The following is a 15825-nucleotide window of genomic DNA, read 5'->3' as shown; positions in this document are numbered from 1 at the left end:
CCTCTGCCTCCCTGTGCAGCCCATGCTCCCTTCCAGGCGTGGCTCCAGCCCAAGAGGGCCCCCGTGGTGCGAGGGTGGAAGTGTGGAACAAGCTCCTGATTGTTTCCCAGGGAGGGGCCCCTGGACCTCGCTTGCTGATTCTTGAGACAGGAGCCCCACCCAGCTGCCCACCATCTACCCCCAAACGATCCCTCTGCAAATTTTACAGGCATCTGGATCAAATAACCAGCTCACATCGCATATGAAATTAGAGGCTGAGCGCTCCACAAGGCAGAGGCCCTGCGACTCATGCCAACGCGATGTGTGCAGGGGGCTGTAGCTCACTGGGAGACCACGCTGCCCACGCGCAGGAAGCTGGAGTCTGAATGGGTGGGGGAGGAGCCATTGGTGAAATCCAGGGTGGGGGGCGACCCTGAAACAAAGCAGGAATGGGCCGTGATAGAGAGTGGGAGGTGCCCCAGAGAGGAGCAGATCTCCCAACCTCCCCCAGCACCCTGTTTCTGCACCAGGCTGTGGGGCCCATGTTTGACTGGGCCGGACAGCTTCACCAATCCCCCCCCCACAGCCCCTTGGGGCAGCTGGCACAAGGTCTGCAGGCTGGATGGCCCTCTAGGCCACCACCTCCCTGTGAGGACTGGTGCTCCAGGTGGGGGAACTCCAGGGGCTGGGTGCCTGGGCCCACTTCTCATACCAGGTGTGAGCCGCGGACTTCACAGGATGTCTCTAGGCTGGGCTGGGGTCTCAGGACACCTGCACCAAACCCGACAGACTCCAAGTCACCTTTCAAAAGGCTGCTTCTGTGCACATCTCCGCACAGTGTGGGAGTGGCCTTCCCTCACCAACCCACACCAGGGTTAGTCACTTCCCATTTCAGTGCCTAATGGGCAGGCTGGATACTTTGTTGTGTTCTCTAGTTTGTTTTGATACCTTTTTCTCTTCTTATCTGTTGCCACTTTTCTACTAGGTTGTCTGTTTTTGCTTATGACTTTATTGCTTTGCATTTATATGCAAATGCTCTTTTACCTTCAAATGCTACTTTTTACACCACTAGAAGTCCTTAGGTTTCACCCTGTCAATGGTTCCCTTAGGGCTTTGTATCTTGCATCCTGCCTGCCTCCCAAGAGTGCTCAGATCTGTTCTGGTCTCCTAGTGCTTTTATAATTTTTGCTTTTTGTCCTTAATCTATCCAAGTTTATTTCTGTAATGGGGTGAGACAGAATGGAACCATTTTCCCACATTAAACCTTAGATATCTTGAGCCCTGGAGGACACAAATTATAGCCTAGGGCCCTGGAGGACTCTGGAGCCAGCTTCCTGGGCTGGAGTCCAGCGCCGCCCTCATGTCCGGCTGTTCTTTGGTTGCTGACCCTCCGTTTATTCTTCTCCAAATGGATGGTGTGCAGAGGAGAACACCTTGCTGTACACACAGACCTGTTGTGGCCCTAGGAATGCAGCAGGCTGGGGGTCCTCCTCCAGCCAGTTCCTGGTCCCCTCTAGCAGAGAGGGGGGTTAGGGTAGGGCCCCAGGGGAAGGAACCCAATCCTCAAAGCCTTCAGGTGACCAGCCCTCTGCTCAGCACTCGTTCACTCTGGCGCCCTGGGTTGAAGGCAACCCTTGGCTACCTAGGCTTCTGGGAAGACAGTCTTAGTGTGGCCATGTCCAGCCAGACTGTCAAGGAGAGGGCATGGGGCAGGGGCAGAGATGAGTGGCATAGTGTGCAACTTTCTTCCCTGTGAAGTGGGGCCCATAGCACCCACCTTCCTTCTCTGGGCCAGAGAGGGAAAAGCCAACCACGCCTGCTTTCCCCAGGAGGCTGATGCTGGGGCCTGGAGGCACTGCCTGGCTACCTTTCCCAGCTCTAACTCCAAGGGACACCTGAAAGGAGGCCCTTCAGCTGGGTGGGCCCTGGCTCTGCAGCCCTTCCTCTCCTTGCCCTGCCCCTCCCAGATCTGTGGGGCTGCCTCCAAACGGTCCTCCCTCAGTGCTAGTCCTGATGCTCATGACCCCGCCCCGTCCCCCTCCATTGGCCCCGTCCCTGCCCTGTCCTGCTCCAGCTGTGATAACCACTGGGCTCAAGGTAGCCGCCATGATCCTGGCAGTTGGTAAGTAATGGTTGCTAATTTAAGAAAAGCCAGATAACTCTGGGCTGGCCCTGAGTGGGTGCTATGGATGTGGTGCTGCTGACCAGGCCAGGGATGAGTCCTGCTGCCTCCTGGCCCCCACTGCAGCCTCAAGCAGGAGGCACAGGTCTGCCTGGCTGCACACCCCACCCTAGCAGCCTACTGCCCTCAATACTGCCCGTGGAGGATGACTCGCTGGGGTCCTAGGAGAGGCCCTCCCTGTGGCTAGCAGGCCTGCCCACGCCCACAGTGACGTCAGCTGCTGGCTCCTCCAGAGGGCAGCCACCGCTAGGAGACAGAGATTAGTGCCAGCACAAAACACTTCCCTCCAGCATTTCCAGGGTGGGGGTGGAATGTCGGGGGTGGGGGGGGGGTGGGGGGGTGGTGAGTGTTAAAGAGACAGTGTGCTTTCTCACCATGGGTTTGCTGATTCTCCAGAAGGGCCTAAGCTTGGAGTCTCCACTCTTTCAGAGTGAGTGCATTTGAGCCTGACTTGCACTTCCAACCTCACTGACTCCCACAGACTCTGGAGGCCAGTTCTGCTGAGCTGGGCACTTGTAACACCTTCCTGCACTGAGCTGATGCCTTCCTCATATGAGAAATATATAATTCAGCTAAAAATAGCTCTCAGATCGGATGTGATGCTGCCCCAGCTGTCACAGGAAACATGTGAGTCATCTTCATCCTCAGACACGGCAATGTGGGGATAACCAATGGTCTTTGGACTCATCCTGGGTGGCTTGGGCCAGGTGGACCCCCACCTTACTCCCAGCCCCAGCCCCAGCCCTAGCAAAGACCCTGGGGAAGAGATGAAGACCTTCTTGCCAACCAGAGAGCTAGCTCCAAGGAAAGCTCAGTGGCAGCTCCTCCACTTAGGCCATCTGGGGAAGCACAGAAAGCTTGCGGGCTGGCTTGCTTATGGGCCTGTGTCCAGCCGCACCCTGGCAGGAAGTGGTAGGTGTTGCCTGGAGAATTGGGCACAGCACAGTCTCTTTTTCTTGTGAAGAATCAAGACCTATGTGGTCACAGAAATTTCACACCCATCATATATGGTTGCCAAGACTCAGTGTTCACAGTTTACATGTTTAGGAGCTGCTGGGGTTCATTCTGACTCAGCAGAGCAGGAGTCAAGGCCGACACAACCCGGAACAGCCTCAGAGGCCCCGGGAGGACTGAGTGCAGCAGGCCCCTGGCATCATTCAGTTACCACAGGGAGGGACTGGGTCCTAGATGCTGGCACAGTTTCCAAGGGATGTGCACCAGCAGCCTCCCCTGATTTGGGGGTTCAGGTCCATGGGTGCAAAGCAAGTCATGTGTTTCCACATGAATATCCTTAGCACTACCTGATCTCAGGTTTCCGTTGCTAGAGTAGGAGGTGGGGAAGAGCCCAGAGAGGGTAAGTGCAGCTCAAGACAGCCAGTTCTCTGTGGAGTCAGGATGTAAATGTCAGCACTGGAAAACCAGCACAAGGCTCCTGCGGGACCTGCCAGGCTGCCAGCAACCACTGAGGAAGGCTGCCCAGGCCAGGGCACCTCCCTGAGGAGTCTGCACTAGGCTGGGCTTCCTGCCTTGCCCATGGGTCCCTCCTGGCTGGGCAGGTGGCCTGTGGTGAGCAGAAGTAAACTGGTTTGGGGAGAGACTGTGCCCTTTCCAGGAAACCCCCCAAACAAAAGCCTGGTGGGATTTTACAGATACTCAAAAGTGCGTTCCTTTTTACATATTGGAGCCAATGAAAGTTATTTACCCCCAGTTTCAATATTTTCATGGGTCCTTAGAAGCTTGCCAACCTGGTGCCTTGAGCTGTAGGATCTGATGGGTACAAGAACAGAAGTTCCAGACCCTTTTCCTGGGGCGAGGCTCCCAGAGGGTGAGAGAAGAGCTTGCCCTGTTCACTCAGCCTGGCCCCAGGTGCTCTGTGCTCACACACTCACACAACCCACATGCTTGCACACATGTTTTCCTCTGTGCACATGCATACATGTGTGTACACAATGCTCCACAGGCTCCTCCTGACATCCACACACATGGCTTGAGGCCACTGCCTTCATGTCCCTCTCACCTGGCCTTGGGACCCAGAAGGTGTGCCCTGGCTCATGGTGGCATAGATGAGTTAACTCAGCATGCCTAAAGACAGGCCAGAGCTCTGCGTGGGCAGAGGGGATGGAGCAGCATGCTGGGGATGGATGGTCGATTCGGAGGGGCTCTGCCTATGGATGACTCCTGGGTCCCTTCTTGATGCTAGACCCTTTCACACAGCCCCCCAAAGCAGTATGGATGGACTTACTGTCCCTACTCGGCAGAGAGACTCAACTATTTCCCAAATGTATAGGTGCAGCCAGGATCTCAGGCAGTGGCTCTGCTCTCTACCTCCCACTCCCGGACCCAACTCTTGGTCAGACCTGTCCTCTGGCTCCCTGGTTCTCCTCTCCGACCACGCCCTCTCTGACCACCCCCACCCCACCCCGCTCCTCGCACAGCTCCATGGCCACGCCCACTCTTCCACCCCTCCCGATCTCTGACCACGCCCTCCACTCCCACCTCTCTCTGCCCAGACCCACCGTCCCTCCTCCTCCCCTCCTCTTGCTTACACTCCCTGCTTGCTCCTGACATCTCTTCTATCTGGCTGTTCCGTGGATAAATTTCCTTACGTCGTCGTAGGACACCAATTGGTGAACAGAGACTTGGAGAACTGGCTGCTGATGTGACACTTGGTGTCAGGAGTGTCATGAACAAAAGAGTAAAAAGACATCCCAGCACTCAAGGTTGTGGACATTTGGGTGCTGACACTGTTTTCTGCTCTCCTATCCCTCCCCATATTCTCCCCAATCCAGGCCCCTGGACCTAGAAGCACCTTCAAGGTGTGAGTGCCTCATAAGTCCAGTAACTGAGTGTGCTGTCTCAAGTGCAGATCTGTGGTCACCACAGGCTCCATCTACTCTGATCCCTGCAGGGCAACCTCTCCAGCAGATGAAGACCTGAGGCCTGTTCCTAGCCTGGCTTTGGAGAGGTCTGGGGCATCAGGCCTGATGACCTCCATTGTACAGATGAAGAAACGGGCTAGAGAGGTTGAGGAACTGGGCCCTGTCCTTCTGGCACCTTACTCTGCTGAGGGCACACTGGAGCCTGTGGAGGTGACCCTCTGCACAGTCTGGCTTCTGTCTCAAGTGACTACAGCTATGGACACCTCTGTGCAGGGCTGTCAGTGGGTCAGCATGATCCCAGGCCCTGCTGACAACTGGGCATTCAGACAGCATTTGTCTCCCTCTAATTGGTGCTAGATTAGGTCCCTTCAAGGGGGAAGGCTACTTGTCAACAAAAAGGACCTGGACTGGAGCCTCCAGCAGCTCGAGGTAGGAGTGGTGGGGGAGCCTTGGGCTAACCTTCAGTGGTTAGCAGCTGCCTCAGCTGGCTGGGCCACAGACCCTCCTCTGCCTTCTGAGAGCTTTCATTGTGGGCTCTGTACAGTCCCCAAGGAGTAGGGCTGGCTCACTAACCTGACCTCCTCTGTGGGCCTCCTCTGTGGTGGTACTGGCTCAGCATTCTGAGAGCCCTTCAGACATGCCTGGGAACTCCCAGAGCAAGAACAGCAAGGCACAGTGGTGCCAACCCCCTTCCGGTTTCCTGGGTGCAGGGGTCTTGAGGTGAGGTCCTCTAGGGAGTCTCTCTGCACTCCAACAAGGTCCAGTGAGACTTGGCTTCTGCCAAACTCATTTTGACTGAGAGCCTTTAATAGAAATGAGTGTTGCATGTCCTACCAACACCCTACCCACCTCTACAGAAGGTCAGGCCGAGTGGCTGCTGGCTTCTATTAACCTGATGGGGAGAATCTTCCGGGAAAGTGTGGGGAGTGTCTAGGAGGAAAAGGGATCAAGTGATGGAGGGTCAGGTGGCTTACGCCCCCTCACTCACATCTGCCTATAGCAGCCTGGACTTTCTCCTGGCATAAACAGAGCCAGCAGGCCACGCTCTTCCCTGAGAACACAGAGATCCACAGTCTGAGAAGGTCTTCCACAGCAGATGGAGGGGCTGGGGTCAACTTGTTGTCCACTGGGTACATGGGAGCACAGTTGCAGGCTTCCTGCCCGTATTTAGCCTTCTGGGACTCTGCAGTGGGGCTGGGAGCTGCTCAGGTTCTGCTCACAGCCTGCTCTGCACCCGGACATGTCTGTTTGTAAATCACACACAGGGTTTCTCTGTCACAGCAGGTCACAGGGGACCTCTGCCCCACACCTCCCATCTGATCTGATTTTAAGTACAAGTCTGACGTCACAGGGCCTATGGCTCAGTTCCTGCTCCCAGGAATAGTTGTCGGCATGACACTGTGTGTCAGGGCCCACCTCGGTCTGGCTTGGAGCCACTTCATGCACCATCCATGGCCTGCGAGTGCCCACGTTCCTATGCTTCCCACAACACACCGAGAGTGCTCTGTGGTCACCACTTCTCACGTTGTCTGTGTGGGGACGGTGGCTGAGCCACTGTGGCCAGGGATCACCCTGTGCTAAACTCTCCTGAGATGCTTCTCAGCTCAAGTCTTAAAGTACGAGCATATCCTACAGGCTGGAGGTGACATGTGCCCAGGAGGACAGACGGGGTGGGGCTCTAGGAGCTAGCCCCTTGTCAGCTCAAAAAGAGAGGCCTGAGGATCAGATGTGGCTGTGGGGCGCAGGGCTGGCTTGCCCGCAGCATGGGCACAGCCTCCGTGTGGCAGCCCTCTGATACCAGGGCTGAGCGGGGAGCATATGGAGCCCCTTGGGTTGAGCTACCATGGCTGGAGGGAGCTTGGCGACATGATTCCACGTCGGAGGGAACATGGAGGTTCCACTGCATGAGAACCACCTCAGCCCCCCAGGTGAGACGTCCTCAGGACAGAGGGGCTAGGGGACATGGGGAGGGACACCACCGCAGCTCCCCAGGTGAGACGTCCTCAGGACAGAGGGGCTAGGGGACATGGGGAGGGACACCACCTCAGCTCCCCAGGTGAGATGTCCTCAGGACAGAGGGGCTAGGGGACATGGGGAGGGACACCACCTCAGCTCCCCAGGTGAGATGTCCTCAGGACAGAGGGGCTAGGGGACATGGGGAGGGGCACCACCTCAGCTCCCCAGGTGAGACGTCCTCAGGACAGAGGGGCTAGGGGACATGGGGAGGGACACCACCTCAGCTCCCCAGGTGAGACGTCCTCAGGACAGAGGGGCTAGGGGACATGGGGAGGGACACCACCTCAGCTCCCCAGGTGAGACGTCCTCAGGACAGAGGGGCTAGGGGACATGGGGAGGGACACCACCTCAGCTTCCCAGGTGAGATGTCCTCAGGACAGAGGGGCTAGGGGACATGGGGAGGGACACCACCTCAGCTCCCCAGGTGAGACGTCCTCAGGACAGAGGAGCTAGGGGACATGGGGAGGGGCCACCACCTCAGCTCCCCAGGTGAGACGTCCTCAGGACAGAGGGGCTAGGGGACATGGGGAGGGACACCACCTCAGCTCCCCAGGTGAGACGTCCTCAGGACAGAGGGGCTAGGGGACATGGGGAGGGGACACCACCTCAGCTCACCAGGGCAGATGTCCTCAGGACAGAGGGGCTAGGGGACATGGGGAGGGGACACCACCTCAGCTCCCCAGGTGAGACGTCCTCAGGACAGAGGGGCTAGGGGACATGGGGAGGGACACCACCTCAACTCCCCAGGTGAGATGTCCTCAGGACAGAGGGGCTAGGGGACATGGGGAGGGACACCACCTCAGCTCCCCAGGTAAGACGTCCTCAGGACAGAGGGGCTAGGGGACATGGGGAGGGACACCACCTCAACTCCCCAGGTGAGATGTCCTCAGGAGAGAGGGGCTAGGGGACATGGGGAGGGACACCACCTCAGCTCCCCAGGTGAGATGTCCTCAGGACAGAGGGGCTAGGGGACATGGGGAGGGGACACCACCTCAGCTCCCCAGGTGAGACGTCCTCAGGACAGAGGGGCTAGGGGACATGGGGAGGGACACCACCTCAGCTCCCCAGGTGAGATGTCCTCAGGACAGAGGGGCTAGGGGACATGGGGAGGGACACCACCTCAGCTCCCCAGGTGAGACGTCCTCAGGACAGAGGGGCTAGGGGACATGGGGAGGGACACCACCTCAGCTCCCCAGGTGAGCCGTCCTCAGGAAAGGCCCCCTGTCCACTGAGGACCCAAGGAGACATGTGGCCAGCTCATTTCCTCTTTCCTGTGGACTCTTGGGGTGTGCTGGTTGCCCACTGTGGCAAGGATGATGACTTTTACTTCATCTGAGAAGAAATCCGCTCTTGTCCCAGTGGTCAGCTCCAATGTCTCCTGGACCTTCTGCCAGTGTTCATGTGTCCATGGCACCTGGGCCTCCCAACAGGCTCACGGTGGACTCTCATCCTAGCTCAGGAATGAGTCGGAAGGTGGGGGAAGGAAGGTGAGGCACTAGGACTTCCATGTCAAAAATGATCCTGAGGTCAGAGGAGCCCCTTCACCTTCACCATGAAGTGTGTCCTTGGCTGGGTGGTGGTGAAGCCCACCAGCCAGGGCCCTGCCATGGGACAGATGCCTTTTGTCCAGGTAATGAGCAAGATGGCCTCAGCCACCAGGCCCTCCTCCACATGTCACTGGTTCAGCAGGACAGGATGGAGTTCTGTCTGAGGGCAGCTCCATGGTCCATCAGGGGCCGTGACACCCTGTGTGCAGATGCTTGGTGTTCCCCATGGGCAGGGAAAATGCCTGGAACCAGGTGGTATCTGCCTAAATGTCAGGGCCTAGGGGAGAGGTGAAGCCGCTGGCTCAGAGAGATGCAGGAACCCAAGGCGTCCATACACTCAGTGGGTCGCCCCAGCAGCCTCAGCAGCAAGGTGCTCACACACCTCCCATGCCATATGACATGCAGTGCTCACCAGGAATGCACCACATCATACACGGTGCTTGCACACTCACATGTCACATCATACTCAGTGCTCATCAGATAACACACTACATCATACACAGTGTTCACACAAACACGGTACATCACCTGCCGTGTTCACCTGCTTACTGGTAGGTACACGCCCTCATTCTGCACACAGCCGTGGTGGGTGGGTGGGCAAAAGATTAAGACTCCAGGGAAACTGAGACGATGAGATGGGAGCAGAATCGGCAGGAAGATCATCGGTGAATCCCAGTGGATGCACCCTACCTGCAAGGGCCTCCTGTGCTGAGCGCTATGTGCCCGGATCCCACTCTTGGCTCACCTTCTGCTTCTTGGTCATGAAGCCAGCATCAGAGGCCTACCAGGGAGCCTGAGTTGACCCCCAGAAGCATCAGCCCTTAACGTGCATGAAGGAAAAGAAAACTGGGGAAGTGGTAGGTGGGTGGTGGAGAGTGGGCCCAAGTTCCAGCCTCCCCTGACGCCCTCCCATGGCCCCACCGCTCCCTGTGTGTAGCCCGACACTGGCCTTGAGCCCAAACCTGGGTGCCCCGAGGAAGTCTCAGGATGGTGGGGCTGCGGAGAGAGGGAGGGCCTCTGGAAGAGCCTGCCTTGGCCGAGAGAACACTGCTGCAGTGCCACCTGCTGGTTATAGGAAGCCTGGCACCCTCATCTTCCCAGGCCCAGGGTTCCCATCCCACCCAGGGGACACATCCCTACATTTGCCCCATCTCTGTGGAGCCCCAAGATCAGGTGGCTCCAGCTCTCTGCGTACAGTAAGCTGAAATTTGTGATGGCATGGGGGTAGGTACCAGGCTGCCAGGGCCAGAGCGTGGAGGTGCAGAGGCCCCTGGAGGTGGGTAAGCACAGGAGGGCTGGACACCCCTCAGTGGCTGCCCCTCACTTGGGATGTGCACTGCCTCCATCCCAAGCTGCCATGTCCACCCTGGTTCTTTGCATCTCCCCTACCTGACCCTTGTCCTCTCTCAGATCAGCCCTTCCAGACCCGGTGATCCTCTTGTAGAGCATTCTGGGATGTTCTTGGGCAGCAGGAGCACTATAAATGTTAGAGCTTGCTGAAGACAGTGTGAAGGTCTTAGCTCTAGGACAGTGACAAGGAGGTCTTTTGTCTGTTTGTTTGTTAATTTCTTAGTTATAGATACAATACCTTTATTTTATTTATTTATTTTTCACCTTCTCACACTCTCACCCAGGGTCTTTGCCCTATAGCCTTTCACTGTTAGGTGCAGGACAGGCTGAGTAAGTGGTCTGCAGGGCAGGCCAAACGAAGCTAGCTGCAGGATGACCTGGCCACTCAAACCCTCTGTCTGGTTCTTCATCACCTGTTTGCTTCAAGCCCAAACGCCCAAGCCCCCGCTCAAGGCTGAACACTCAGCCTGCCACTCAAGGCCGAACACTTAACCCCCTTGTGCCAACAAGGCAGCTTGCAGACCCAGAGACCCCATTAGATTTGGGCTATAGAAACTCCATCCTGGGCTGGGGATGTGGCTCAAGCGGTAGCGCGCTCGCCTGGCATGCATGCGGCCCGGGTTCGATCCGCAGCACCACATACCAACAAAGATGTTGTGTCCGCCGAGAACTAAAAAATAAATATTAAAAATTCTCTCTTCTCCACCTCTCTCACTCTCTCTTTGAAAAAAAAAAAAAGAAAGAAACCCCCTCCGGCCCCCCCCCCTTTTCTCCTCTGTTTCACTGCTGCAATAAAGATCTCTTGGTTGCTCTGAGTGTTGTGGTCACTTTCCTTTCATTCACCAAGATGCTTGCTGGCCACAGACTGGTGCTGACCGCTCTGGCTTGCTGGTCCCCTGGAGAAGCAGCTCACTCACCTCATGAAGTGCATGCCATGCCTTGCCTGCTCACTTGCAGTCAGGAGCTGCTGGTGGCATGTTTGGAGACAATCTGCTGGAGAGGGAGGAGCCGAGACCCCTGGGGCAGGCAGGACGCAGTTCCCAAGGACACCATTCCATTAAGCATTAGACCAGGCCACTCTCCCTACCTAACTTCTCCTGGCCCTGGACTCGACTCTGGGCAATTTTCACCTAAGATCTCACTCAACCTCCATGTCCTCTTGACCCAACCCGGGAGGCCTGAAGCTCCCTGGAGTTCCTGTGAGGAACCCAGGATGGGAGGCACCCAGGCTTTCGGCAGGTCATTCGTGCCGAGACGGAGGAGAGCAGGAGGCCTGGCTCCTTGGTGGGACAGTCAGCCTGTCTCCTGGTTCCCTCCATGACGCTGGTGGAGGTGTCAGGAAGTTCTGGCCCCAGCTGGTGTGGACAGGGGAGGTGCAGGGCTAGTGAGGGGTGTGATCTGCACCCAAAACTGACTCCTGGGAGGAGTCACCTCCCTGTGCCGCAGTCTGGTCCTGGGGTGCTGTGGCAGCCACACTCATCCCTCCTGGGAGCTTGTCCAGCTGCAACTTGTGCTGGGAACTGATTACTGTGATTTCTGGGCTCCAGCGAGCTGTATTTCATTTCAGTATTGAAGGGCCAACAAGCAGCAATGGCTCAGGCCACGAAGGCCCTTCCTGGGCCTCTGCACAATGGAAATGCATCATCACAGCCAGGAGGTCAGTCAGGTGCGGGGTCTGTTTTGTCTACAAGGTCCAGAAACCCTGCAGAAAACACCAGAGGCCCTGTCAGTGAACCAAGACTTGTCTCAGGGACGTTCTGGATGTCATGAGCTACTTGTTTTCTACATCCCATCAAATGATCTCCCAGCACATCATGGGAGAAGGGCCCAGCAGAGAAAAGCTGCTCAGCTCATGGAGGTCAGGATACACAGAGAGAGAGAGGAAAAAGAGAGGAGGCAACCCCCATGACATCTGATCCAGCCACGCCCACAGTCACCCCCTCGAGTTGGGTCACAGCTCTCGCAGTCCAGGCACCCGCCCATGAAGAGTCCCACATGAATACAGAAGCCTTTAGGGGACGCCTCACCTCTGAACCACACACGGGCCTGTGGCCCTCGTGGCCATTTCTGGACACCCCTGGCTGCCTCTGCCCCAGGAGCCTAATTTGGGGCTGACGCCTGGGAGTGATGCATGTTCCCACAGGGTCCCAGCCGGGTGGGACGTGTGAAGCTTCACTCTAGACTCCAGGTGTCCACCTCCCCAGCTCACGCCCACTTCTCAGGGCTGTGTACCTGTCACCAGACCGTACCAAAAGGCACAGGTACAGAAAGGACAAAAAAGAGATGACTGGGTGCTCTCCAGGTTTGGGATGTCGGCCAGCCTCTGGCCAAGGAAGCAAATGAGGAGAGAAGCTTGTGTATGAAGATACCAGTCCTGGGTGCCCTCCTCTTCGCTGCCCACCTGTGGGGGTGCCCTGGGCAACTGATAAGCTGAGACCGTGCAGGCTGGGGGCTACATCAGAAGGGTAGAGCTGGCTTATTCCTCAGCCTCAGGCTCACAGAAACCCCTGGCAGGGCCACCCTACCCTGTCCAGGCCTCACGGCCTCTGCTGGTGCTGGCCACTGCCTGACTCAGGGCTGTGGGGTTGAGGGAGTGTCCCGCTGACGTTGCTGACCTGACAGAAGAGACTCATCCGGAAAGACCAGCTCCTTGCTGAGAATGCAGAGCTCCTCAGCTCGCCTCCAGCTGCCTCCTCATGTCCCAGCTGTGATCAGCTCTACCCCAGAGTGGTCCTTGCTGGTCCCATGGCTGTGGGGCTCAGCCTTCCTGGGTTGGAGTCGCTCATCAGGGTTGGACACCTCAGGCCTGGGGACTCGGACCTCATGGGTCTCCTTCCTTGAGGTGGTTTTCCTTTGTCCTCTTTCTCCCTGAACATTGGATGATTTCTGAATGGAAAACTGTTTTGGAGGCTTCTGTACCTTACATCTGACATCACTCCTTCTTGCACAAGCAGGTCCAGCAACCTGGGCTAAGCTTCTCAGCGCAGGCTGCAGCCCTGTACTCTGCCAGGGTGCAGAGATATTTTATCATTTATTTATTCACAAATATCACCTAAGATCCTCCTAGGAAACATGAGCTATAAATCTGGGTCTTTATTTCTTGTGAACAAATGGTGGACTGTCTGTCATCTTTGTATCTCTCTGAACCCAGGACTGCCCACTGGCTGCTCATTGTGACTGAATTCAGGAAGCACTTGTCACATTCTCCTTTCCGCATCCTGCCAGGAGTTCTGGCTGCACTCGCACCTGCTGGAGTGCAGCGGCTGCTCTTGTTTCACCAGGACAGACCCTGGTGTTTCGTTTCGCCATCCTTGGCGGTAGGATTTCTAATTAACCTGAGGTGTTTGCAATCATTGGTAATTAGGCCTGGAGAGTTCCATGACTAGGTTTTGAAGTTTGGATATGTTACATACCCACAGCCTGTGCACTGGACATGGGCTGCTGTGCTGGTTCTTGGTGACCTCATCTGCACTCTGATCTTTGGGGCAGAGGGTCAGCTGGGGGAACAGCATGTCGAATGCCCTTGAGCCCCCAGATCATCCTCAGCAAGTGCTGAGGTCAGAGGTGGGTCTGCTGAAAGTAACACCCCATGGGGCTGGGACTGTGGCTCAGCGGTAGAGCGCTCGCCCAGCACGGGCGGGACCCAGGTTCGATCCTCAGCACCACATAAAAATAAAGGCATTGTGTTGTGTCCATCTACACCAAAAAAGAAAGAAAGAAAGAAAGTAACACCCCAAGTGCTGGTGGAGGCAGCCTCAGGAGGGGCGAAGTGCCCACTTTCAGTGCACCTCAGTTTCAAGAGTTCCTTATTCCTTCTTTGGAGGAGCAAGTTCTGGCCCTCAACGTATTGGTTCCTGGCCCACAAGATTTGCATGGAGAGGTGATATTTATGTTCAGAGAACACTGCTGGTGTCTAAAACCTGGACCACTGTGGTCTCAGCGATATTTCTGCCAATGTCCTGGGATTTGCTGTCTGCTGTCCCTCTGAGAGTACTGGTCCACAGGGGCCCTTCACTTGACGGTCCCTGCCTACATCTGCCTCTCTGGAGCCAGAGTCACCGAGATGCAGGGATAGTGCACCAAGCACACCCAGTAGACAGCAGGACTGGTCCGCCCAGGAGTGTCTGAGCCCACGAGAGCCAGGCCGCTTAGAGCACCCACTGTGTTCCCACGTATCACCCTGGAGGAAGCTGTCACAGCACTTGTTCCAATGGCAAGAGAGATCACTCAAAGCCCTGGCCAGGGAGAGAGCCTGAACACAGCAGGCAGGTGGGCAGAATAAAGGGAGGGTGGGAGCTCACCAAGAGAGCTGGGAGGTGGTGGGCCAGTGTGGGAGCCTTGTAGACTAAGTACCAGGGAGAGGTCCACAGGAGCCTGCACAAGTGGCCAGAAGGGAGCCCTCTGTCACCCTGAAATGGCTCAGCTCATGACCAAAGAAGCAGAGGCTCAGACAGGTCAGGATGCTTGCCCAAAGCAGGAAATGCTGGCTCAGGGATCCACAGCAAGGGATTATGGAGACTTGAAGACTTGATTTTAGAAACTCAGCATGGCATCTCTTCCCCAGAATGTCTCTTGGGCTCCATGTCTGCAGGTCTGTGAGCCTCCTTCCCCACCCGCGTCTGTCACCATTCTTGGCTTGTTTCCCTCAGACCTGCCTCTGCTCTGCTCCATGGAGGTGTGATGCTCCTTCTCCTTCCTACTCTGTCCTTGCTGGCCACAGCCTAGACTCTGTCACCCAGGTGAGGTTGTACTGTGGAGCACATTTGAGTATGCATGTTTTTACAGTAGATGAGCACAGTTCCTTATCTCCTCTTCAACAAACGCCAGAACAACCCTCTCTTCCCAGATGGTGCAGATCTGAGCCTTTCCACCAGAGCAGAGCAGTAGGGCTTTGGAGGGAGCTGCCCAGCTGTCTCCACCTGAGACCAAGGCTGTCAGAGTAGGTGGGTTAATCTCCTGAAACTCTCTCCCCGAGAGAAGGCCCTGGTGTGTGGCAGTGAATTTCCCAAGGCCCGAAACTGCTTCCCAGAACCAGCCAGTTTTTCCTGCCTGTCCTGTTCGGGCAGTTGGAGGAGGCAGCCAGGAACCCAACCTGCAGGAGGGGGAGAGGGAGGAGAAGGAGGACAGGGAGGAGAAGGAGGACGGGGAGGAGGGAGAGGAGACAAACCGAGACCCAGGCCTGGCTGTGAAGGGGTCTGCTTCCCTGCATCGTCTTTGGAGCCTGGTGGCCATCACTGCTGCCTGTGCCTGGGCAGAGAGGCAGGCCAGTGGGGCAGAGAAGAGGGTGGAAGGCCACAGTTCTGGTGCTTTGAGCTGATGGCTCAGCATCAGCCCCAGATGCTTCTCCTGCAGGGTCTCGGAGTCTCCTTTTCCTGGAATGCTCCTTCTTGAGGGGCCCTCAGTTCCCACCTTGTACCTTCAGTCAGGGTGCCCTGGGCTCGCCTCCTTGAGCAGTCTCCCCAACACTGGAAGCTGTTTCTCCACCAACAGTTTGGAACTCCTTACCTGGCAGTCTCCATGCGGACCCAGTGGCATCTCATGTGTGTTACATCCAAAGTGGACCCCATCTTCCCGTCCTAGTAGCATCATGCTCCACTGGGCTCTTTCTCACAAACCTCGATCCCGACTTGATTTCCTGATGGTGCCTTTCACAATACATTCCAGATGCCCGTTCCTCTGCCCTCTGCACCCAGAGCTCCAAGCTCCTAAGTAGGAGCTCCTGCAGGTGGACAAGGAAGGAGCAGCAGCAGGCTGAGACGGAGTTCAGGGCAATCATCAGTGTGCACTGGGAGTGCTGTGCTTGTCCCACTCTGGCTTGTTGGGGACCCTGAGCCCACTTCTCAGGAAACACTAGCTTGGGGACATTAGGTAA

At 56.6% G+C, this 15825-nt stretch overlaps 1 pseudogene; it reads right to left on the bottom strand.

Annotated features, from left to right (window-relative positions):
• Positions 1 to 320: 320 nt before the first annotated feature.
• The window catches only part of LOC101975582 (putative ribosome biogenesis protein RLP24 pseudogene), a 43580-nt pseudogene continuing 28075 nt past the window's right edge, over positions 321 to 15825 (bottom strand).

Source organism: Ictidomys tridecemlineatus, chromosome 3, assembly GCF_052094955.1.
Source record: "Ictidomys tridecemlineatus isolate mIctTri1 chromosome 3, mIctTri1.hap1, whole genome shotgun sequence".
NCBI classification, from domain to species: Eukaryota; Metazoa; Chordata; class Mammalia; order Rodentia; family Sciuridae; genus Ictidomys; species Ictidomys tridecemlineatus.
This window is presented reverse-complemented; position numbering and strand designations above follow the sequence as displayed.